We start from the raw sequence: 25,820 nt of genomic DNA on the forward strand, positions 1-25,820 counted from the left end.
ATACTCTCTGCTATGATTTCCATGATCATTGTGATACTTTTTAAAGCCGCCATGAATATAAAAAGTACAACAAAATATAGCCATGTAGCGGTTTACTCTTTGTTATTTAATAATTACATTTCTCCATGCACTCTTTTACCTGGGCACACAGTAAGAAGGAAATTGATTGAAGAAAGAAGTAACTGGCTTGCATATGGCTGGCTTCTTTAGCAGCTAAATCCTTTCCAGCTTTTTCTGGGGAAGACTTAAGAATTCTCAACAGTCAGAATCTGGTTTCATATGAAACAATTTTTCTTGAATATGATATCTTTTAATGTGAATGTGCTGTTTTGTTTCCTTCTCTTTGGCCTGCCAGAACATCTGGACACTGTTCTAAGTGCCTTTTTGTGAAGCTTTGTAAACCGCCCAGAATGCTTTGGCTCTTGGGCGGTATAGAAATGTAATAGATTAAATGATTTCTCCTTTCTCCAAGTATCTAGGGTGTTTTTAAGGCTGTTGACTGCTGATATCCATGGAATTGCAGTGAATTATTGATAACTTCATTCCACTAGCTTTCCTGTTTTCTATCTCAGCAAGGCTTCTATTTTGGTCAGTTAGCATGACTGCCTACTCAATCAAAGTAGGACTCTGCATACTAATGTCACCTTTTTGGCACGACACAGCTGTGACTTGGACAAAAAACACAGTAGAAGGGAGAAAGATAAGTTCTGTTTTGTGTACATCTGAACTTTCCCCACATTGCTGGGAAGCCATTTTTGCTCAGAAAGCCAAATTATCTAACATACTTGACTCTGTTCGGCTTTTGAGACTCATCCTTGTAGCTCCTAGAAACATTTCATGGTAAATATTGGTTGCTTTCTGAACTCCCAAATGTAAGCTACGAATGGGCTCAGTAGAATACATAAACTGGGAGTTTATGGATTTTGGCTGCACAACCTTTGAAGTCGCCAGAGCATTGAAACATAATTTATAGGTTGTGAATGTTGGCATAATTGAAACCCACAACTGATTGGTTGTGAAAAAATCAGTTACTTTATACATTTATCTGAAGCTCTTATAATAGAACTGTGGGACTTTCCTTCATTTGCTTTTTCTGATCCAGCATTTCTTATCTTCCCACTCTGCTTGCTCTTGGATGAGGCAGCTAGCCAGTCTTCTTTTTTCATTTTTGGTTCATTAATTTCAGTATCACAAAATCTTGACAGAGCTCCTTATAAAATGATGTCTAACTTGTGGAATTTAAGAGACTCTTTTCCCCCCTTCTTGTTGGAAGAGAGGGTGTTTTAAGATTCCTCATTTATGTTGATGGAAAACAAGGCAAGTTCACCACAAAGTACAATTATTCCAAACACCTATTTAGGTATATGCAAAGACTTGTACAGTTTCATCAAGGCTTTTGACTTTTTCCTCCCCTAATAGCAACTACCCACATTGGATTTTGAACCAGTTTTGAAACTCTCACAAATTTCAAGAATATCTTGACAAAGTGCAAGAACTGTTGTTTAAAGGATTAGTCAATGTCATATGGGTGATACAGTTTAAAGGGACTCTGGTGGCTGAGTGGCACAAGCACAGCAGTATATAGAAAATATGCAGGTGGCTAGTTGGGGACATATTTGTCTAGGAGAGAAAATAAAATCATGAAGGAGTTCATACAAAATTCAAACACATATGATTGAAAAAACCCTAAGTATGTTATGAGAAATAGTATAAATATAAAAATATTTAATTCTAGAAAGAAGCAGCTTTCCTATTGTACATGAGTTCAGGAGTAAAGAAGGAAGGGAAAATGTCAGGTGCATTGAGCAATATGAAATCACAAACCTTCAGGAAGCCAAAGAGGGGCTGCCTGAAACAATAGCTGGCTATTAAGCGCAACCAAAACTTGTGGACATTAGGAATTGACAGAGGAAGCTGAGGAAAGGCAGAGATATGGGGCAGTCTTTGATACATGACTTTGATGTAAGAGATGAAGAGGCTTGGAAAAATATTCCATCAGCTGCAGCAAAATATTACAGGGCCCTGAACTATATAATGAGAGAATCTGGGGATTGAAAGATATTTTTAAAAATGGGGCTATCTGATTAAATAATTAGACTAGAAACAGATTTTAATTTTCTCCCATAATCTTCCTTGTGGAGAGAACATAAGGGGTGATTTGAAAAGCAGATTCTGTGGGATAGGAAGATAACTCACAGTTACATTGAGGCCCCTCTTACATGGGTTTATGCAGACGGTAAGTGCATGCAGATTATGTGCTTGCTGTACATTTGTGCACAATGTACTGTGTGTGGGAGTTGAGTAGGAGGAGTATATGCTCTGTGTTTGAAAGTGTAGTCATTAGAGAGTCTGTGTGCAAAGAGAAAAGCCATTTAGCTCAGGGTTGCTAAAGGATGCATGTGCAATTTGAATATGACACAGGGTTTCAGGCACCTTAAACTTCTCTTGCATACATGGTTGGGGGTGGGGCGAAGAGAGATTTAATGTTTTAGCATTTCCTCCCTCCTTCCCTGTTTTCCAATTGCCCATGAGGGTATTGATCTGCTCTCCTGTATGTCTTGCAAATTAAGACTGGACTAGGAGCATAGCTAACAGAATGCAAGAAAACTGGCAACAATCAGGTGGTGAACTTATTTTATTTATTTGAAAAACTATATTCTGCTTTTTAAATAAATCAAATGGTTTACAAAAATGAGAAAATACAGCAAAACCAACATAAATAATAAGATTGTGTCCATTATAAATGTTCAATAATGAAATCATTAAAAGTCCTCTGGAGAAGATCTTTATTTTTAAAGCAGACAGACATTTTTAGGCTAACTATAGAGATGTAGTTGCCTAACTATGGGGGAACCACTATCGTTGCACAAAGTGAATATATCTATCTAATCAGTGGCACCTAGAGCAGGGCCACTAACTGCCTTCTTAAGGCATGAAAGGAGAAGCATGGCCTTGGATATGTTTGCTCCAGGTTACTTAAGTTTTAATAGGTTATCATCTACACTTGGAATTGAGAATGGAGCCTAGTAGGGAGCCAGTATAGTTCAAACAAAATGAGTTGTCTGTGTTTCTGCTGCCCTGTTGCTGTGAAAAACTTTAGACTAGGATACTTGAAGGACTGTCTCCCCCGATAACAGCCCTGTCCATCCATAGAGATCAGTAGGAGAAACCCTTTTGATTGTCTCACCACCTTTTGAAATGGAGTTGGTTGGAACAGGGGAAAGGGCCTCGTCTGTACTGAAGTCCAGAATCTGTCTTGCCCCTTCTTTATTGATCTTCTGCGGCAAGCTGAATATGTTTTTGCTTCAGCAAACCTTTAGTTTGACTTTTGTTTGTTTTGTTTCCTTTGGGGTATGTCTTTTTAATTACCTGCTGGATTTTTTTAATTTAAATTGTTTTATTATTGTGAATTGTTTTTAATTTTTGTGATGTTGGTTGGAGGTTGTTGTTTTTTTAGACTGTAAAAAAACACCCCTCCTAAATAAATAGGTAAACACCATCTACACCAGTTACTGTATTGTGAACTTCATCTTTTTCAACGAGAGCCAGACTAAAAGTGTATTGCAGTAGTTACAAAACCGTGGATGATTATTCCATTATTCATGGTTACTGTTAAATGTTTGTAGAAATACACACTTCTGGCTAGTCCCATCTGTGTTCATCTGTCCTATAAAAAAAAGTGGATGAAGTTTGGAGAGGAACTGGGCAGGACCTGGAGCAACAATCTGGGGTTAACAGCAGAAAGTCAAGGATGGGGTCTGCAGGACCTAGGATAGCTCCCAGCGTACACAGGTATTGCTCTGAGAAAAGGCAGAATTTAATTGGGATCTTAAAATACTGGCAATTCAAGTCCTGGTGATTTTTTAAGCCTTTATCAGTGAGCTATTGGGAACTTAATTGAGCAAAACCTTTGCTGAGGGCCTTGGGACAGAACCCAGTGCTGCCCATCTGCTAGGGGAGCTGGCTGCCCATTCTGGTCTGCATGCGGCCAGCTCTGCCATTTCGGGTCCATAAACAGCCCCAAACACTTGCAGAATGACAGTTTAGCACTTCTGGAGGCAAGGCCCCCAAACAAATGGAACCGCTTATTTCTGGAAGAGGGCAGGTCAGCAGAGCTTCCTTATGCGGGCTTCACTGAACTGCCCCTTTTGAAAACATACATTTCTGCTCATTTCAGCTTCCCTTGGGAAGTGCTAAATTGCTGTTCCGTGCGCAGTATTGGCTGCTTGTAGACCAGCAGAGGCAGGGCTGGCCACATGCCCAAGGGCAGCATTGAATCTTTCCCTTTCTCTCCAACACCTTTAAGTGGCCTCTGCATGTACCTTCTGTACCTTCTGGCCTTTTGGAAACTTTCATAGAACCCACAGTCTCCATATTTGGGTGGTCTGAGTTGCTGGTCATTGCAGAATAAGTTCTCATCCTTGGTATGGTTTATATGGGTTGTTCACCCTCTGATTGTTCCTTGTGCAGGCTTGGGGATCATGGAATTGCTGAGCCAGGCTCCTCCAGCTTTTAGGGCATGTCTCTATTTGAGTAAGACCAGATATTGCATACTGCTCAGTACATGTCTAACCAATGTGATCTGCATTAAACCATGTGCATGAATTGGTTTTAAGTGCAAGTTCATTGTTGGTTAAAGAGGAAGGATTTGCTGTTTTTGTTGTGGTGCATAGCAAATTGTGAATGGCTGGCCCTACCGACATGTTCTTAGCATCAGAATTCAACTGGTATTCAGTTTGTTCCCTCTCCTCCACAACAACTCATAATAGCCAGAAATGGCTACAGAAACAGAAATTTGTTAACAAGAGGGAACTATACCTGATGTGCAGCCAGCATGAGCAGTTTTCATAGTCTGAATTTGGTGTCTCGTTTCCAATGTCGTTCGAGAGCTGCATGCATTGTGGAGGCAGGACTTTTTTAATCTGTGGAGTGATTGGGAAACTATATGGAGGCCTTCTGTTGACAAATTGCAGAAAGAGCTCTTTGGCAAGTAGGCAAAGTATTGCTGCTTTACAATGATATTCTAGGGGGGCTAGATATTGAAAGTAACAATAGAAACTGGCAAAACTATGAAAGAAAGAGGCTTTAGAAATAGAGACTAAAGCTAGGAGGGGAGTTAAGGTGATAAAAGTGGCACCTGTATTATCATTATCATTTAAATATCTATATCACCCAGTAGCCAAAGTACTCTAGGCGGTTCATAAAAATTAAAACCATAAAATATAGTAATGGAGGAACAGAATAAGAGCAGTAAAGGAATGTATTAAATTCACAAGGGAAGCCCTTAGGGTCTCATGTGAATGAGATCATTCTAAATTGTGTGTGTGTGTGTGTTGTGGGGAAGGGGTGTCTCCAAGTGTAAGTGTGGGTTCATATTTCACTTCTGAGATGTTAATTATAGGAGGGTCTGTGGCTCAGTGGTAGAGCACATGTTTTGCATACAGAAGGTTGCAGGTTAACTCCCTGATGCTCTCCAGTTAAAAGCATCAGGTAGGAGGTGATGAGAATGACATCTGCCTAAGAGCTTGGAGAGCTGCTGCTGGAGAATATCTGGGTTAGAAAGGCAAATAGTCTGGTCTGGTGTAAGGCAGCTTCTTCTGTTTGAGTGTGTATAACTACGTGTGATATTTATGTGCATATGAAAGGTGATGGACATTGTGTACCCTGTGTGTTAAGGAAGTGCTGGTTTCAGTGGATCTGCTGCACTCCAGTACCATGTCTTGAAGCATGTTATTTATAGCAGCAGTGGAATCAGACTAGAAAAGTTCTCTGAAACTGTCATTTATATGAGCTGGAAAGCAAGAGCTCTTCTCCCTGCTGTGCTGTCTTCTGATTCCCACTTTAATTAATGAGCTATATGAGTAAGGTTAAGAGAACTGGGGTTGGAAGCTTCCACTCGAAATCTAGGATTATTAATACTGCGATCTAAGGTTTTGTTTTGTTTTCTCTTGCTTTCCTTTGTAGATCTCCCCCTGGTCTCTAAGATAAAGTGCATTAAATATTGCTCTGGCTGCATTTTGAGACCCTTGTTTTCCAAAGTATTTCCTTTGTTCTTAGTTGTGCTTTATACCCTTTGCTAAACAATGAGCTAAAGTCACTTTGGCTGCTTAAAAGTTCAAGTGTGGAAGAACCTGTTTGTTAATAAGAAGTCACTTCATACTGTTTATTAGGTACAGCACATTAAAAAACAACCACCCTGCGCTAACAGCATATAATTAATATATGCATGCATCATTATATTTTGATTAGGCAATATTAGCTCTCACTTTTTCTTTTATTATTCTCTTGCTATACAAGCATGACATGCATTGTAGGTCAAGAAAAACAATGATGGGTTAAGACAATAATTCTGTACCACAGTCCTTTGTGAATATGGAATGACTTCTTTTTCCCCTTGAAATAGATCCAGTATAAACCCTTCTGCTTCCATCAAGGGCAAATGATACTGCAAGAAAACATTCACATTAGTGTTAAATTCCCATGTTTGTATGCAGATGTTAGAAGGCTTGCATTCCCATTGAAGTACACTGCACATGTCCTTTCCTAGATACAACATTGGTTACTTTGGCATTTAAACACTGCTTCCTTAATGCTCTATTGAGAATGTTGGAGTGAAACAGTATCTCCTGTGCTGCTGGTATTCAGCAGCCTAGATTAGTAATGGGCTGAAAGAAGCTTGTCTTTAAAAAGCAATGTTCCCTGGAATTTAGGATGTGCTGATAGGACACCTCACAAAATATTGAAAATAAATTTAAATTCCTGGCGATGATAGTGGCTGCAAGGACTGAAGCTTGGCTAAAAGACTAGACCCAGAAAAGAATGGATTTAAGTTGCCAAGGAAGGTAACTATTAGTTGCACAAATAATTGTAATTGGGCAATGGAATGTGTTGGCATGGGTTTACTCTTTGAAGTCATTTAAGATCATACTGAGTAAGAGATGGTTTAGATCCCCAAGTCACCTTTCTACCCCAGTGACTGGCCACTAAACAGGAGACAGCAAGGTAATCAGGAAAGTATGAAGGCCATAATGGGCTGGGCATGTGAAGAGAAGGCATATCATAGAGTACTCTGGATTGCTATAAAGAACTTTTTGGGCACACATTTGAACTGAACATCCATCTAGGTTGGGGCAGCATGTGTGTAACTCATGTCTTGCTTTGGGTTTAGCCTTTACTGCTCCCCAGATGAAATGAGAATATATACTCTTACTTTTTTCAAAGGGCAGCATTGGCTAAAAGTAATGTACAAGGAATGAAGTACTATACAAACATAGCTGGCTGCTTGACACAAAATTTGAGTGTGCCCCAGAGTCCTCCATTGAACTCTGATGACTTCAGGGTGAACTCTCACTTTATATCCCAAATTCCTTATACTGTACCTTCCATTGCCCATTACCCCACTACTCCTCTGCAGGATGGAGAATGGCAGCTAGACTTTCCTGAGGACCACAGGGAAAACTGCTGGCATCCCTTGTAGAGGCAAAGTCCATCTGTGGGCTGCCAATTTCCCCATAGTTTAGTTGCATCCTGTAGTGTAGAGGATTGAATAAATGGCCTTGTAAGTTATTCACTAAATGAGCTTGAGATCATTTACAGCTCTTCATTATAGATAGTGTACTTCATTATGGCGATATGTACTTAGAAATGGAAGCTTGCTTCAGTAGGAATTAAACATGAAAAGGATTTTTTGTGAACCGCCCAGAGAGCTTCGGCTATTGGGCGGTATAAAAATGTAATAAATAAGTGAATAAATAAATGCAACAGTGTTTCCATAATAATTTGAGTAATTTAATAATTATGTTGGCTATATTCATATATTCAAATCAAGTGCCTTACTTGATTTAGTCCCATCGAATTCTGGGTGCCTGAGTAAATTGGCACAGAATTTGGCTGCATGATGAATAGGAAACACACAGGCTGTGTTCAGACATCATATTAGCCCATGATTGGTGATTGGCAGAAGATCCAAGACAAATAAAAGGAAGCTGATTGGTGGGAGATCCAGGACAAATAAAAGGAAGTACTTCTTCACACAGTGCATAGTTAAATTATGGAACTCACTACCACAAGATAAAGCCATGGCCACCAATTTGGATGGCTTTAAAAGGGGGTTGGATAAATTCCTGGAGGCAAAGGCTATCAATGGCTACTAGTCCTGATGTGTTATCTGCCCCAGCCAGGAGGCACCTGATCCAGCAACCAAACCCCACACAAATACTCACAAAAAAGTGAACATGTCAAGTGCCTTGAGGTGTTTGCAGGATTAGATCAACACTTCATACACGGCTTCGCCCAGTCCTGTGATTTCGCCCAATTGTTATTTTGCCCATTCGCTAATGTGCAGTTGTGCACTTTAGCAATTAAGCTATTGGCAGCTTAGAGGTTTCTTTTACTTTTTTGTGATGCTATATTTACATAGAGCTTTTGCACTACCTCATGGTCCTGCTATTTCGCCCATTGGTCTATTGGCTTTATGGGGGTGGGGTTTTTTTTATACTATATCTAGCCTGGTCCTGCTGTTTCACCCATCTGCTAGTGCATAGTTGCTCACTTTAGCTATTGGCAGTATAGCGTTTGTGGTTTTTTTAAAAAATATACGATATCTAATCGTGATCCTGCTATTTTTTGACTTCTGGGTCTGAAGTTGGAGTGGTGTCTGCGACTTCTGATCCAGGAATCCAAAATACCCTGTGGTCCCCCAAACTCTATCTAGGGGCCATAAGATTGCTCTCCAACGCTCTTTTAAAACCATCCAATTTGGTGACCATTCCTACCTTTTGTGGTACTGAATTCTGTGCTATGTAAATGAATACTTCCTTTTGTCTGTCCTGAATCTCCGATCGTTTGGTTTCATTGGATGATCCCAGGTCCTAGTATGATTTTTCCACACTTTCTTTACAGTTTCTTCATGCCATTCATGATGATTTTGTACACCTCTATCATGTACCACCTTACCTTTCTTCTAAGCTAACAAACTCCAAATGTTGTAATCTTTCCTCACAAAAGAGTTGCTCCAGCCCTTTGATCATTTTGGTTGCTCTTTTCTGCACCATTTCCAATTCTACAATATTCTTTTTGAGGTGCAGCGTCACCTCAAAAAGTATCAAAAGTGTGGTCACATAATAAATTTGTATAAGGGTATTATGATATCGACAAATGTATTTTTTATTTCTTTCCCAATAATCTCCATCATAGAATTCACTTTTTCCATAGCAACTGCATGTTGGGTCTATTTTTTGGTCAGATCTATTTTCTGGTCAGCCACCACCAACACAGATGCTATCAGTATATATGTGAATGCATCACCTTACATTTTCTTACATTGAACCAGTTTTGCCACTTTAATGCACATCCCCTAGTTTAGAGAGAACCGTTTTGTTTTAGCCACCTTAAATATTTTGTCATCATTTGCAAACTTGGCCAGCTCACTGCTAACTCCAGATCATTCAAATAAATTTGATTATTGTTAGTTTTATAATGCCAGTTTGTTAACTCAGCTCTACTCCTATTGAAATTAAAATCCTACACATCATTGTTCTCCAGACATAATTGCCATATTCCTCAAAACATTTCTTTCTTGGATTTGAACTAAGTTTAAGCATTACTAATCTTCTTGTGTTTATTTTTCCTTTCTCAGATGGCATTGAGAGTTAACATGTTCTGACTAGCTCTATGAGACTTGTTGCCAGTGGTCTGGCTGCTGATATTAGGAGTTCCTCCCTCACTGAATTTTTGCTGCATTCTTTTTATGTTCACTGAGAAGAGGTAGAAAAGCAGGGCATGTGATCATTGTTTTCCAGTTGTTGTTTTTTAAAGTTTTCTCATAAGCACAACTGAAATGCAGGCAACACTATTGGCAAACAGATCTGTTAAGTGCACTTTCTGGGAATGTTTATCTGTTTTATTTCTGAAAAATATGCTGAGGATATTGATAGTACATCTTGTATAATTTCCAGAGGCTAGTCAAGACATTATTGGTGGGTGTATAAGTTTGGAGATGTTCTCTCACATAAGTAGCTTTTAAAATGCCTGTTGCTTAGTGCCATCTGGTATATTTTCAGGTGAATATGAACTTGACAGGAATGAGATAAAATGGTCCTTTGGTGACAGGGAAGGCTTCCTTGTTTTCACAGGAATTTGTAGATATCCGCCTTCCCGCAGCCAAAGCTCCTGTTTAGGCCATCATCAGTGAATACAAAATTGTAAGATGACAGTGAAATACCAATAACATCAGAACTATGCTTCAGTGAGTGACATTTTTCAGTCTGTATTTATTATTTAAGATTTCAATCAGTACTGAAGGCAGTGAGGAACATAAAGAGGAAGAGAACTAAAGCTCTTTGTCTTCAATTTGAATTTCCATATATTCCTTTTCTAATCCATGCAAGAAGGGCCTACAAAGAATTGCAACAGGAAGAAAAGGGACCAGAGGGTGTTTCTTATTCTTTTTACTCACTATGAGTAGATTGTTGGGAAAAAGCTCTGAGAAAGCTTTTGTCTGAGCCACTAAGGCCCGCCATAGTCCATTTTGAGATAAAGGAAAGGTTAAAACTTCCTTTCTCTCCTGAGGCAAGTATTGGGAGGAGGGCACTGGGTTCAGAAACAACTGGGTTCAGAAACAACTGTGCCAGAGGAGCCTGCAGTCTTTGAGCCCAACTTTCTCTTTCCATGGTTTGTTTGAAGGTGAAAAGAGGGCTCAGCCTCCCTTTGCCTTTGAAGCAACCACAGGGGAGGGGGAAATTTGGGCAGTCAAGAGAGTAGGGAGTCTAGTGCTGCAGCCCAAGATCTCTCAGGATATGTTTGCAATCTACCCTCCTACTCTCTAGCTTTATTATCTTGCTGTCCTCAGGCCCAGCATGTCATGTTCTTTGGGGGATGATAATAAGGCAGAAGGTTATCATTCCCTCCCACTATTAAGGGATGTATGAGAAACTAGTTTCGGTTTGTTTTTGATCAGGATTTTATCTAGATCACACCTTCTCGACTGAACACAGACTTGGGTGTAACCTGCAGTTGAAGTCTGTAAATTTCCGAGCTTCCGATATGGTTCACGGATCAAAAGATTTGCGTTCATTTGAAAAATGAGCATGAAAATAATGCATACCATTGAAAAATGCACACAAATATGCATTAATCAATGGGAGAAGAATGCATACATTTCAAAGATGTGCATAATTGATGCATATATTTGGAAAAATACACATGGATTTTCATGCAAAAAACAAACAAAGCTCACACAATCTCATATAGACTCCGAGTCATAACGAACTACAACATGGAATTTGAGAACTTGATTACGTTCAAATTTTGCTGATTCACACATTCCTACCTACTGCTATTTTACAGGGACAGAGCGTATATTGGTAAAATCCCTCTCCTACCCTTTCTTCATTTCCCCACCCTTCAAGTCTGCAGAATAATCTACACATGGACAGTTTAGAAATATGTATTCCCTGCAAAGTATGCAGCCATCTGGAGCAACTCCAGCAGCAATCCATAAGCTAGTATGTATGTTTCAACACCCATGATATAGAGTGGGCTGGTAATTTGTGATACAGAGTTGCATGTTCCAGTTGCATCCAGAAATGCTTCTCCAGATGTTTAGTTTTCCACCTCTACTATGGTTCCTCCTGAAAGTATATCTAATGGCCACAGGTAAGCAAAGCAAGGGAGTGATTTGGGACTGCACCATACCACCTCGTTTCATTGTACCATCTCTTCAGAGTATATGCTGTGAGATGATGTCTAAGATGCAGAAAGAGAAGCTCCTTTTTTTGAGCAGACATAGACTAGAATGCCCCTCCCCCAAAAGCTGAAGACATTTCCTAAAGATGAAATCACATCCTCCAAAGAAGAACAACCTCCAGATTGTGAAGATGCACGTTCCAAGACAGAAAGAGCCCTATTCATAGGCTTTAAAATAGCAGTGTGAAGATTGATGATGTTTTATACATATTCTGATTACTGATTTCCGCTTGAGCTGGGTATGGTAAGTGCATGCCATCTGGTGTGATTACAGGGGAGAGTTTTCCAAGTGACTGTAGTCAGGCTAATATAGATTGGAGGGTTTAGCAGTGAGAGTGTCTTATCTGGGCTGCTTGTAAGGTGGAGGACAATGGGTACATAGACATCCCTTTTGGCAAAATGAGATTCAGTAGCCTTCTGGAATTCCCTCTTCTTTCTCTGTTCGTTTTTCGTTGTGTGTCGTGTCTTTTAGATCATAAGCCCACTGTGATCAGGGACTGTCTTCTCTTATTGATTATTTGTAACCTGCTCCGGGAGCTTTTTTGGCTGAGGAGCAGGATAAAATTACTAAAAATAAATAAATAAAGTGACCAGCTTTTCCCCAAGTCGCACAGATTCTGTGGAGTTGCAGATCAGTTTTTTAACTTTCTGGAATTTTACACAAATTTAGTCGTAAAATACATAAAATAAAAAAATGACTGAAAATGTGCATTTCCTCCCTAGGTTAAAGCATGAAAGTGTGCATGGGGACGGGGGGGGGGGGCACATTTTTTCAAATGCAAATTTGTGCAAATTGAGCAATTGGGGAAAATCCGATTTTGTCAATGAATGGATGATGAATGAAAATACCTGACATTCCATGAAATGCAGATGGCACAGATTTCACAAAATTTGTACATTCTTACTACTACCTTCCACTGTCCTTCCCCAACACCCATTCCCCTCCTTTAGGTTTTAAGTAATTATAATTACAAAACTGTATAAAACTATTCTAAACAAACAAACAAACAAACAAACAAACAAAATCATCAAAATAAAGGAGCATTTGGGAGAAGGGTGCTAAATCCTTCCCCCTCCAGCATTGTACCATACACTTTTCTCTGTTGCTAGCTCGCTTCCACAACTGGAGAAAAGTGGCTGAAGTTGATGTCCTTCAGAGAGGTAGGAAGCTGGGGAGTGGGGAGGGTTAAGTAAGATTTCACACACAGCTACTTTATATGTGAATGAGGCAGAATCTGAATGAGACTTCATCATGTCTAGTTTGGCTCTATTTACAGTGGCGGGATGGCATACAATATAAAGTGAAATATATGGAAATATTTTAAAACTTGCAGGGCAGTTTTGCCAGAAACTTGTAAAGGACAGTTGAAATCGTTTTTTTGGAAAGTGTAGTTGTTTTCTGTATTACTGAGAAGCTGGCCAGAAAAAACATACATTCCGTAGTATATAACTGGACCTTTAGGTAATGATTAAGTAGATTGTTATAGGTTGACTTTATTGTAAGGACTGGTCTGATGAGAATTACTTGGCACTCCCTATACAGCATTCTCATTCGTGCTTTCCCATCAAAATAATATGCTGGCCATTCCTACAGTTAGAGATGGTCCAGGCACCACAGGTTTAACAGAGCTGTCAGTTGTGATGCCTTAAAATGACACAACCTAATTTCGAATCTGTGCATAGAAATGGAAAATGCATCAGGAGAGCAGATCACTTAAAACCGCAGATGTCCCTAACATACTGTCACTCTGGAGCCTTGTATAATTGTTGGCGTTGCAGTGGAGCAGTGATTTGGACACTTTGGGTTACATTCTGTGATTTGTTTTGTGGACGAGTACAGAAATTCCTCAAAAATACAAGTGGTTGTGATTAAGTCTCATTTCTGTTCAATGGCCCTCATCCAGCTACACATGTTTGCAGCAGCAGGGGTTGCATGTGTGTAGCATAGGTCAGATTATCACTGATACCGTTAATCTACTGTTTTGAAGGGGCAGTTAAATCCAACTCCTTCCCACTCCATGCTCTCTCCTGAATATTTGATCAAGACGGTCACACTGTAATCCACACAGCCCTAGCAGCATGGTTCCTCAGCCAGCTAGGGATATGCATGATGAAGTATGCTTTTATCCATATCTGCCCACTGCAAATAGTTTCAGGATCTCGTGCTGTCTACAATCCATCATTTGTGTACTGTGTCTGATTTGTCCCTGATCTGTATCTTGGAAGTTTTGCATGAAAGTAAATAGCCACATTCATACATACATGGCTTGGGCTTAACAGGCTTCCTCCTTCACTTCTTTCCTCCTTTGCATGTTTTGGAACCAACCCGTTTTCCATTTTGGTTCCACATCTCAAACAGAAGCTTTAAATCTCCCTTCACATGCAAAGGAAGGACAAAGAGGAACAAAAATATGAACCCAAAACTCACCGCTGCATTCTGAATCTGAAAACAACTCATTTTTTTTGTTTAACTATTTTGTAATTCCTATGCAGTCATTTTCTTCGTGAGACTATGGGCTCATATACACCAAGCAGGATATTCCACTGTGAAAGCAGTATGAAAGCAATATATAAAAGGCAGGAGCACACTACTGCTTTATAGCGATATTGAAGTGCACTGCAGGATCTACACTACTGCTTTCTAGTGGTACTGAAGTGCACTGACAACTGTTGGGGCCCATGACACATCTACACCAAGCAGGATATAACACTATGAAAATGGTATGAAAGCAGTATATGATATGTGTCAATGGGCCCCAACAGTTGTCAGTGCATATCAATACCACTATAAAGCAGTAGTGTGGCTCCTGCCTTTTATATACCACTTTCATAGTGGAATATCTGCTTGGTGTAGATGAGCCCTATGTTTGCTATTTTGTTGTCATTTTGGATCCGTCATTGAAAATAGAGTATGTTAACAAAAAAAGAGGTAAAGTAGTAGTAGTGTATCTTCTTCTGCTACTTATGACTTATTCATTGAGATATTTATATATCCTATCCCAAATACTGTGGACAAGGTATAAATAAAGTGTAATACTTTCAGGGTTTCAACTTTAACTAAATTTCAGAAACTACCTTATTCTGAGCGATCATTGGTCCATCTATTCCAATATCGTTTTCTTTGACTGGCAGCAGTGTCTGTTTTCATCTTAATTGGAGGTACCAGGAATTGAACTTGAATTACCATCTCTATGGAAAATATATACTCGACCACTGAGTTATGTGAATCTAGGACATTTGGAAACCACTATGAAAAATTGGGAAGAGACCATTTCAAGACTTCATGCAGTTGGTATTCTGTGCCTGTGTCTCCCAGTTCATCAGAAAATTTAAATTGCAGGGTTATGGTAGGGCTGGGCAACTTCTGGATGTCTGGGAATGTTTTTTGCCCCCCAGGCCCCCAGTGTAGGCTGCAATCTGTGGGGCACTGCTGGTTGCCTGGGGGGGAAAGTTTGAAATCACCGATTTGTCACTGACATTCAGTGGCAAACCATTCCACAGCACTACAGAGTGCGAAAGTGGGATACTTTAGCTTTGTTCCAAGCTAAATTGAACCCTGTTAGTGCTCCATAGTGGCTACAGAGCTATAAACAAGCTAAAATTGGCTGTTTGGCTGCTATGGACACATTTTTTCCTCCAGGAAAAAAATATATATTTTGGGGTGGGGGTGGGGGCTGTAACGTGGCAGCAGTGGGGCTGCACGCCCTGTGTTGTCCACCTCTGGGCTATAGGCAGGTAAGTCAAAGCTTGTATGGGTGCAGGTGTTGTGCTTGTTAGCTTATTTAAACTAATAGTGTAGCTCATTACCTTCCCTACATCATTAGGAGTGGGTATCTCAAGGCTAGCATGTCAAACCTAGAGCTGTATGTGGTGTGTCTCCTAACTAATGGGATATTGTAAGCCAATTTCCATATCTCCTTGCTGTGTTCAGCTTTTGCATTTATCTGTGTGCTTCTGCAGCTAATGCCAGATCTAGTAAGATGCTGGATTTAACTAAATCTTCTAGATGTATCTAAAGTCTTATGCTAGTTGAGCAGGCCTTATGCTTGCTCTTTACATTAAATTTACTCCAGAAGTATATATTATACACTACTGCTCCCTCCACCCTTCCTGACTTATCCCTGAAAGTGTGTCACTGAGAATTCAGCCTAAACTACATGTTAACATTAAGCATGCTATTTAAAAATGCAATTGGGAGATGCAACATTTCCCCCCTTAACATAAAGCAGTCATGTGGGAAGGCTAATGTAATTGGAACTGTGGTGTGGGAGGAGGAGTTTAACCCTTTCCCTCTGTGCTGTGATCTAGATCCAAATTGGGCCCTCAGTGGCTAAAAAAGCAAGGGAGAGATTTTTCCTTTTGAACAATTCTTTTACTCTTTAACTAAGAAGATGGCCCCTTTTATACATCCCCTTTGTTTCTAGAATACCAAAGAAGTGGCCAGCGTTCCAGAGCCTTTCTAGTCTTCTGCTGCAGGAATTCTCTCTCTGTTGCAATCTATGCATAGAACAAGGAGTTCTCATTTCGTTGCAGGGTATGAGAATTTCTGATATTTAGGAAAGCTCTAGTGTGTTCTGAAATCATAGCTGCATTGCACTCAGTTGCTCTGATTTTCCAGTGGAAGAGGTGAGATGGTCTCTGCGCTGGTGCACTTACTTTCTGAGAGCTCTCTCCAGCTGGCAGTATTTCTTTCCTTGTGTAACAGCAATGCATGCCCTTCTTCTCAGTCCTTCTTCTCACAGTTCATGAACAGTTTCCTGACAGCAGGGAATGAGGTCACTTCCTTCTAAAGTATGGTGAAGATATGGAAAGGGATGGGAGAGTCATAATCCCTACTTCATTTGCTTGGAGCAGCCCCAGTTGAATAAATGAGGGTTGTGTCCTGGAGGGAGGGAGTTGCTGTGGTGATGATGATGATGATGATGACGAATGGCTTTGTTGGCAGACAGTCACCAGGCTGTTCTTTCCTGGGTCTTTCAGTGGCTACAGAGACAGTATGCTGATTCCTCCTTCATTCATGAAGCCTACATCCATGGACACAGACTTTCCCAAGGAAGCTTTTTGGCACAGAAGAATGTGCCTCTACTGGACTACATGCTATGTAAGCATATCTTATTCCCATCTCTGTCCCTTTTCTATTTCACCCTGGGAGACTCATTTCTGAGACAGGCAGCACACTTCTTTGAATGCATGGATTTTCCCCCTGTGCAAGTAAAAGTCTTTCCATGACTTCCGACATAGGTGAAATACTCTAATCCAAGTGCAAAGTCTTTTCCAAACCTGTAGTAACCCTTCATTATTTTAAGTTGTCAGGACATGTACTCATAATTACTTAGATTAGTTAGCCTTTAATAGAATTAAATTACACTAATGTACACAAAGCATAGTTAAAATGTAGCAAACGTTCCTTTTCAACCTTTCTAATGAATGCATATGGGTGAACTGGGATTTTGACCTGTATTACTGATTGTGAATACAAAATCTGTGGTGATATTTATTTCAGATTAATTAATCCACAGTAAAAGGATACCATACTGTATGTGTGCTGCCTTCTTGCTTTCTTACTGGATCCATAATGGCCATCTGAATTTTGAATGCGTCTATAGACTCCTGAATACTTGGACTCCTCATATGAACAATCTGTCCCTTCTTCTAGCTTTTAGGTTAGAACGTCTTTTTCACTTAGCTCTTGTGCTCCCTGTGTACCAGGAAAACAAGATGCTTCTTCATTGTCAGTTTCAAATGGAACTGTCCTTTTCATTTTCGCATTATGTTTAGTAAATTGGGCCAGAGGCAGGTTCATATGTTAGTTATATAGAGAATAATGTATTTGCTAAGGTGAAAAGGATATTCTTTCTCAAGGCTACTTGTTGCTCTTAAACATGAATCACTCTTCATTCTTATTTGCTGTGAGGTATGACTGCTTGAAATGGTGCACAATGGCAAAATGCAAAACAGGTGATAGATTCGAACTACTTGTTTCTGGTCGGATTCAGCAAAAGGTACATAATATCTTATGTGTTTACAAAGCTATGCAAGGGGTGCTGAAAATCGAACACACTAATCCTCAGTAAAACTGGAAGGCAGAAAGGCTAGTAATGCTTGTCATATTCCTTGGTGGGAAAGGGTAACACTGTGTAAAGAGAGAATAAGGCATGTCATCAGGAATGTTGACTAGAGAAACCCAGCAGATTCCTCATAATATCAACAGTCAGCTGAGTGATTCTTAAACTTCCTCATAGTAAGCCAAAGAAAAATTGTGTGAGCCACCCCAGACAAAACTAAAATAAAGCACAAACTTTAAAACTATGCCTATTATTATGATGAGAGCATTAACAGATATTTTATTTTATTAGCAATTGTTATCAGCCACTGTCTGAATACAAATCTGTCCTTCGCAGTTCAGATCATAACAGTAGGAGGACTCATGAAACATTTTCTCAAAGGGGACAGAAGAGAGACAGAGCAAAGAGAAAGATTTCCCCTTCTCCATTTTCCTTCCCTCTCCAATCTCTTTATGCTTGCTTCCTAGCCCAATCCCAACTAGAACCACTCTTTGAAGTAACATTTCCCACACACATCAATCGTGGATCAGCACTGTATATCCAAATGCCCATAGCCATGTAGATGTTCTCTTATCAGCAGTGCATTTCTTTCAGTGGAATGCATATATATCTTAACTGCATCTTGAGGTGAATGGGGCAGTGCATTTGAATGTTCACTCTAATAATGCAACACAGATCGACTGCATCCATGCTAGAAATTTGGATAGTCACCCAGTTTATGGGTCACCCTCTTTGAATTACTAAGGGACATTGCCTTTTCAGTTTAAAAGATACAATGCAGAGTATGTGTGTGGATATAGAGGTCATGGGGATGCAAGTTGCCGGGAAACCCAGCACTTTTTTACTTCACTGGATTTCTGCGGTGCCCTTTACTCAGCTTGCATTTGTAAGCTGAGCTGCAGGTTTCTTCCCAAAATCTCTGAACTTTTTCAGTTTTTTTAAAAATTGTTTAAAGAGCAATTTGTACAAATTGCAGCCTCAAATTATGCAAAATACACACATTTTGCCACAAATTACAGAAAAAATGCATAAATCTGTGTAAATAATAGATGCAATTTGCATAATTCCTTTTTACACATTCTTTTTTACACACATTTAAAAAACGGAACTCTGTGAACTGGCCCAACTCAAATCAGTTCATTTCAGCGAGCTCATGGGAAAGTGAGCCGAAGTCCAGCCGCGGGGAGGGCAAGGCTATTATAGTTTGGTGAGCTTCACCTCCCCAGACAGATTCCCCTGACATCCCTAATTGTGGGGTAGTGGTACTTAGAGAATGTATGCCTGAAAGTGCATCTTGTCCTCTTTGGCATCAGGGGTTTGTTAAGCTAGAGGAGAGGCGCTTCTTGCTCTTTTGGATTCAAAAGCCACAATGCCTTGTGGCACTTTAAAGACTCACAGATTTACTGTGGCACAATAAGCTTTCATGGATAGGAGTCCACTTACAGAAAGTTAGTTTGAAATATGTTGAAAGAAGTTTCATGTAACTGGAGAAAAATGGCACTTGCTGAAATATAGACCCAGGAGCCCTGATGATCTCCATTGAATCTGATCCCCTGGATCTAGCTGGCTTTTTGCCCACATGTGCTTCCCCTCCTGTTGTCTGTCCTCCTTTTGCTTCCATTGAATCTTTCTTCCTGAGATTTTTCTCTGAAATCAAATTCTCTCATCTCCCCTATCCATACATCCCATTTTACAAATAAAGGTGTCTTTGGAGACAGGGTCCTTCAAACACACACACACAGACACACAGACACACACACACACGAGCCTGAGGCAGCTGCCACAGACAGCTGATTTGGGACATCATGAAAAAGCAAATTATTCATTATTTAATGTTGTTGTTGTTGTTGTTGTTGTTGTTGTTATTATTATATTTTCCTTGCCAGGGAAGGGGAGAAGTACTTGTAGCCTCGGGGCCAAAGCAACTTGACTGGCTTTGAGTACTACTATGCACCTTGACAGGGGTGGGGGACATTTGCTGCTCTGCCTCAGGCAGTATAATGTCTTGGGGCCAGCCCTGGACATAGAGACCTGTGGGGCGGAAAAAGTAACTGAGATGGTACATGAAATTATGTGGGGTGGGAAAACGATTTGGGGCGGGGGTACAGAGAGATCTATGGATGGAGAAACATGTTCAGGATTACCTCAAGCTTGCTGTGCAATCCTAAGCATGTTTACTCAGAAGTAGGTTGTACTGATTTCAATGGGAATTGCTCCCAGGTAAGTTTATATAGGATTGGAGGCTTAATCCTTAGTAAATGTGCTCAGAGCTACAACCTGTTTTATCCACCCTGAAGATTGTTTCAGTATCTGGTTCTAAAGAGAAACCTGAGGATTGTTAACTTTTATGATGCATAAAACAAACAACGAAAACAAAGGTAGCCATACTGATCCATGAGAAATAAAAATCCAAAATTCATAGTTGGGCAATACCTTTATTAGGAATTTTTGTTGGTCCTAAAAAAGATAATCTTTGTAAACTGCCCAGAGAGCTTCAGCTATGGGTGGTATATAAATGTAATAAAATAAATAAATAAATATCCAACTATGCATTTTTGTACTGATGATGATGAGATTGCTGGAAACTTAATATTCCAATATTTGCTATATGTTTTAGGATTTCAAGATGTTAGAACCAGGAACTGTTAAAAAAATGTGTTCGATACAATCCTACAAACTAAACGCACATAGAGTACTGTATGTGAAATAAAATGAGGAGCCACCTTTGGCTCTGTCTGCCTCCTTACTGGTCCAGGGGCCAAGATCAGCAAAGCGATTTCCTCCTGTCCCGAGGTGCATTCAGTGCTGTTGTGCTTGTTACTGAAGGGGAGGGGGAAGCAAATGTAGATTTACTCAGAAGTAAATCTCACTAATCGGGGTTACTCCTTAGTAATTGTAGAAGTTTGCAGCTTAAGAGCAAGGGTTCTTATAGTTAACAATAGATCCCACACTCTCCCATGTCATTGTGCTATGTTCAGTTTGCAATTAATCGGTACATGTTTAAGGTGCCTTGCAGTTATATGCTCGTCCTAGGCACTACATCCTCCCCATCTGGATTGGCCTGAATTACCAAGGAAAGTGGGTACAGGGAGGGTAAGGGAGGGCAAGAACTATTTGGGACATTGCACAGTTCAGTCCAGAAAACAAGTGAGAAGTTAATTAGTTTGTCTTCTATAAATTTTAAATTATAGTCATTATTTCTCATTATGTACAAATATTTGCATATGTAAATTAGCATATGCAAATATTTGCAAATTTTTTTGTCTTATGGAACTGTGCCCTGGATCTTTTAGGTGCCTAACACCAGTACCGTTTACAAGTAGGGGAAATTATCTACATTTGTAGAGTTTTAGATAAGTGTTTCAAAGGATTATAGTTAAATGATATAACTTCAAAAAATAATAACTTTTCTCCTTCTAGTTTGTTCAGCTGACTTCAACAAATTTCTGCTGTTTTTTTCAGTTATTTCTTCTAATCTCTTCCCCTTTTCTCAACACATATTTTTTTCTGGCAGAAGAGCAACCCCTCCTTGTTCCTGCTCCTGTCAGATTGTTCTGCTGCTGTTCTTTATGGGTGTGCAGTTTGCTTCTGCTAAGAGCAGAAGCAGAAATAACCATGACTGAATAGCCCAATCTACTATGTAAAACAGCAAGCTGAATTGGGAGGGCTCTGTGAAGTTCAGGTACCTATTAGGTATTAAATGTAAATTATGCAAAGGTAATAGTTTATATTATGCATAAAGTTCCAGAAAATAAGTAGGCCTCAATGTACTTACAATTTCTATGCACAGGTTGGGTTCGTAAGAGGGGGGGTTGAATGGCTGTGTGCTGATTGGATGGTGGAGGGGGAATGCTTGGATTGGCTGTGTAAGAAGGGGAGGAGCTGGAGAAATATAGCTATATATAGTGTGTGTGTGTGTGTGTGTGTGTGTGTGTGTGTGTGTGTGTGTTAGGATTCTGTGAAGAGACGTAGAGAATTGAAGTGTATGATTCTGTGAAGTGAAGGGTAGAAGTGGGGTAGAGAAAATTGGATAATTATATGAGAGAAGTGGATGATTTTAGTATTCTATAGTGGAACCTTGTATGAAGGAAGTGACAGAAGCCAATAACGCTTAGAACCTTGTAACCATACACATTTCAACTGAGTAAACCATTAAGTTTGTACATGCACTTACTTACGTTAATAAATTCAAATTACATTTAAAAACAACTGGTGTGGTCTGTGGAGGAGTGACGGAGGAAAGAACAATTACTGGTGGCATTGGAATGGGAAACTGAGGGCTAGGTTGCTGGGCTGTGGAGCCTAAAGAATAAAGGCGAGACAGGAGCGGCAGCAGTAGGCCTAAACCCTCACACACGTCATTAGCACAGGGAGGATTGAAGTGGTCCTTGGTGCTAGTGGCATGGATAGTCTTGTCAGGTAGCTTGTGGGTGTCTCAGGTGAAGCCAATTTGACAAAGGTGGTCAGAGCATCACAGGCTCCAGGCTCCTGCTTGAAATAGGGCCATTTGCAGATACCTGCCCCTATCTTAGCTGAGAATTGCTCTGTTTCATGCAGGAGGCTAGAGTCCTCACTGCTAGCAGATTTACTCATAAGTAAGAGGCCCCTTAAAGGTGCTTTCAAGAAACACACAAAAAACTCTCCTAGCCAACAGATCTGATATGATCTCAGTATCTGTTCGGACATCACAGAGAACATAATGGGGCGGGGCTATCCCCTTAAATAATGAACTCACTTTCTTCATATCAAACCTAGAAGTGTAGCACAGGGCATCCATAATCTAGGAGCAGTTTTTCCAAGCACACATTCAGCCTGCATGCAGCCTGGTTTTACCTCTGAATTATGGGTGAGTGGGTGGGTGGGGGGTATATTTCAGTGCAACATTTGGAATGCGTTGGCAGAATTTGTTAATAAGAAAGAATACTTGCATAGGCCCAGCATGCACTGTTGCTATTACCAAGTCTCTGGAAAAAGGGGAAGCAGCAGGGGAAACAGCTGGCCATGTACTCTTCAGTGAAATTCAGGGTGGGGTGCCAAAAGTTCATCTGGGCTGACTTCAGCACGTGCCATCAGCTATGCCTGTGTGGCAGCTGTGCCTGGAAGCAAGCAGGGGCTGACTGAAAACCGCAGGTGCCATTTGCTGCAAGACCATTGAGAATAGGCCCTTTAGACACTGAAACTGAATGGAACTGCTATACAAGCTCTAATCACAGAGCAGTTTATTATATCAGCTCTAGTGTTTCACAAAGATATAGTAAGATCTCTTCTTAAGTGGGAGGGAAAAAGCATGCACAACTTTTTGTTGTTGATGTGACACTCAAATTAGAGGAAGAGTTTTTGAAGTTACCTGGGTGAGTAGAGAGCTGGGTAAAGAAACTGGATATCATCATTGTACAGCTGCTGTGCTCAGGACAATGAATCAGTCATGGTATCTCCTTATAGTAAGGTCAGTTAGCATAACTGCCATTTCTGGGTGGATAAAAGCACCAAGTTTTGATTGTGGATCTTTCATATCTGACGCTTAGATTAGACTGACACTGAAATCTGAGATGGTGAATGGTTTATAACCCTGTAGTTGTTTTAATATCCAGACCCAAGATGCCTGCAGCCAAATTATTACTTGCTACCATTTCTGTAGAACGCCCTCCAGCTTTGAATGTATTCCTATTTCTGTTCTATTGGAAATGTGTTACTACACCACAAATTTATGATATGGATGTTTAAGGAAAACATTTGAATTTCTCAATCCAGCATGAATCCCAGTATTGTGGACCAATTGCTGTTTGCCTTGGCAAAAAATATACCAGAGAAGTGGCCATTCACTCCTGGTGACACTGTGCATGTGCTTAGGCTGGATGGCGTGCTCATCAGGATGGCATTGAGAAAGGCACTGGGTCACATCTTGGAAGAAACTGGTTGACCAGGTGATGGTGTACTCTGGAGTTTCAGACTCATTCCTAAAAGCAGTTTTCTTCACAAGATCTCCGTATTTCACAAAGTCATTCTCATGGCCCTTCAGATATTCCAGCATATTTGATACGATCGTATAGAGCATACCAGGGCTAATAAAAATCAATGATTTTTTAAAAACAAAAACAAAATAATTGGATTTTTAAGATTTCAATTGGATTTTCTGTTTTAAAACAGATTTCTAAAAATTTAAATCAGATTTTTAAATTTCCTGAAAACAATTTCTAAAAAAATGGCCTAGGTCAAAGATATCATCATGAATACTAATTATACAGCTTCTAATTAGATTCTGTGGATATATTAGCAGTTTTTGGAGAGAGATGACGACTTGATCAGTCCCATTCTGCACTGCAGGTAGAGTACAGAAGTGCATGTTCTCTCTTTCTCTCTCGGCCTTGCCTCTCTGTAAGTGCAAAGATAGAGAAGGTCAATGAATAGAGAATTTGGGGAGATGGAGTAGATCTGAACAAGAAGGAGGAGTCTGGATATGGGAGGGGAATAGAAAGTGAAACCAAAAGTGAACAGAACGTATTCGTGCAGTCCTTTTTTTAAAAAATCCTTTTTATTGTGAATTTAACAAAACATAACAAAAAATAAAGAAAAACAAAGAAACATTACATACATAGGAATATCATCATCCCCCGCCCCAAATATTGTATACCATTCGGGGCGGGGGGAGTTATGCATAGTTTCAAGAAAAGCAGACCAAATATCCATATACTTTATCCACTCACAAGTGGCGTCAATATAACACCCGTTCAAATGTAGATAGCGTTAAGCCCTCAGTCCAATGCATTATGGGAGGTGAGTATTTATCCATCCAATGTGATAGTATGAGTCTTTTAGCTGTCATAAGAGCTCTGAAAATCCATTTGCGCTGACCATTTGTTAACTTTCAAGAAGCCGGTAGGTAGTTTAGGAGGACATGCCCATTGTTCCATATTAAAGATGGTTTCAGTACAAAGTTTATCCTTATTATAACCTCCTCCCAAAAGGAGGTAACTACTGGTCATTGCCAAACATATGCATTAAAGAAGCATTAGGTGCATTACATCTCCAACAATTGTGCAAGTTAGACAGCCCTTATTAAAAACATGTTGTGGAGTCCAGTAAACCGGAAACATATTTTTTTTCTGAATAAGATGTAGCCTAAGATCCATGGAAGCTTCAGATACAGAGGCTAGGGCAACAATCCACTGATTAGACAAAATAAGGCACTCCCATTGTCTATTCTAATCCTGTCTTAAACCATGGATATCATATATTTTTTACTAATACTGATGAGAGAGAGAGAGAGAGAGAGAGAGAGAGAGAGAGAGAGAGAGAGCAGGTCAACATGTCTGTTCAGCTGCTATAAGTGTTTCTAACAATAATAGAGTCTCTGAAGCTTTAAAAGCGGCTGCATATTGTGCAGGCCTGACTCCTGAGGAAACTTCCGCTGCATGTATCCTTCACTGTAGAAGGGAAATACCCAGCATTATTTTGGATGAAAATTAATCTGGAAAAATATCAGACTTGCTTAGCGTGCACTTACCTTATAATTAAATTTACATCTCTAAATATGTATTAAGGTTATATTAAATAAAAAATATATTTCTACTAAAAATATGATTAAACAGAATCTTCCTCACTAGTGATTTAAATTGTGATTTAAATCAAATCAATCCCGGAGCATACTTTTAATACATTCAAAAACTCCTTGCTCTTTTAGGACCCCACAACAACCTGGGAAAAATCCAAGACAATTGTGAACTGCTAGGTGGTGGTAGCATTATAAGCCAGGTAGTGAATGAATTTGGGGACATGTAAGCAGCCACTTAACTTTGCATGAGCCCAAAACAAAGCAGGAAGTATTTCATTAACCATAGATTCCTATTTTGCCCAAACAGGAAAGTCATGGTTATCAGCTTCACAAGAAGCAAACATATTCAATCAACTTCAAACTATAGTTTAATATCCTGGCTTGTGAAACTGGCAACCATAGTTTCCTGGTTTGGATGAAATGGGATACTATGGTTAATGAAAGACTTCCAGGTTTGC

General features: G+C 39.9%; 1 protein-coding gene across 7 annotated transcripts in view; it reads left to right on the top strand.

The window, feature by feature from the left end:
• Positions 1-25,820, top strand: part of DAGLA (diacylglycerol lipase alpha) — a 101,229-nt gene that overhangs the window by 36,616 nt on the left and 38,793 nt on the right. For 3 of the 7 annotated variants that reach the window (XM_063117008.1, XM_063117009.1, XM_063117013.1), the window contains exon 2: positions 16,726-16,846. The exons of 1 other annotated variant lie outside the window; for it this stretch is intronic. The gene's annotated coding sequence lies outside the window, so the exon portion shown is untranslated. Of the gene's footprint in view, positions 1-2,143; positions 2,237-2,526; positions 2,622-11,929; positions 11,990-16,725; positions 16,847-25,820 lie in introns of those variants that run through there. 3 more of the 7 variants (XM_063117010.1, XM_063117011.1, XM_063117012.1) reach the window with 3 other exon arrangements.

Source organism: Elgaria multicarinata, chromosome 2 (genome assembly GCF_023053635.1).
Source record: "Elgaria multicarinata webbii isolate HBS135686 ecotype San Diego chromosome 2, rElgMul1.1.pri, whole genome shotgun sequence".
In the NCBI taxonomy this organism is placed as follows: domain Eukaryota; kingdom Metazoa; phylum Chordata; class Lepidosauria; order Squamata; family Anguidae; genus Elgaria; species Elgaria multicarinata.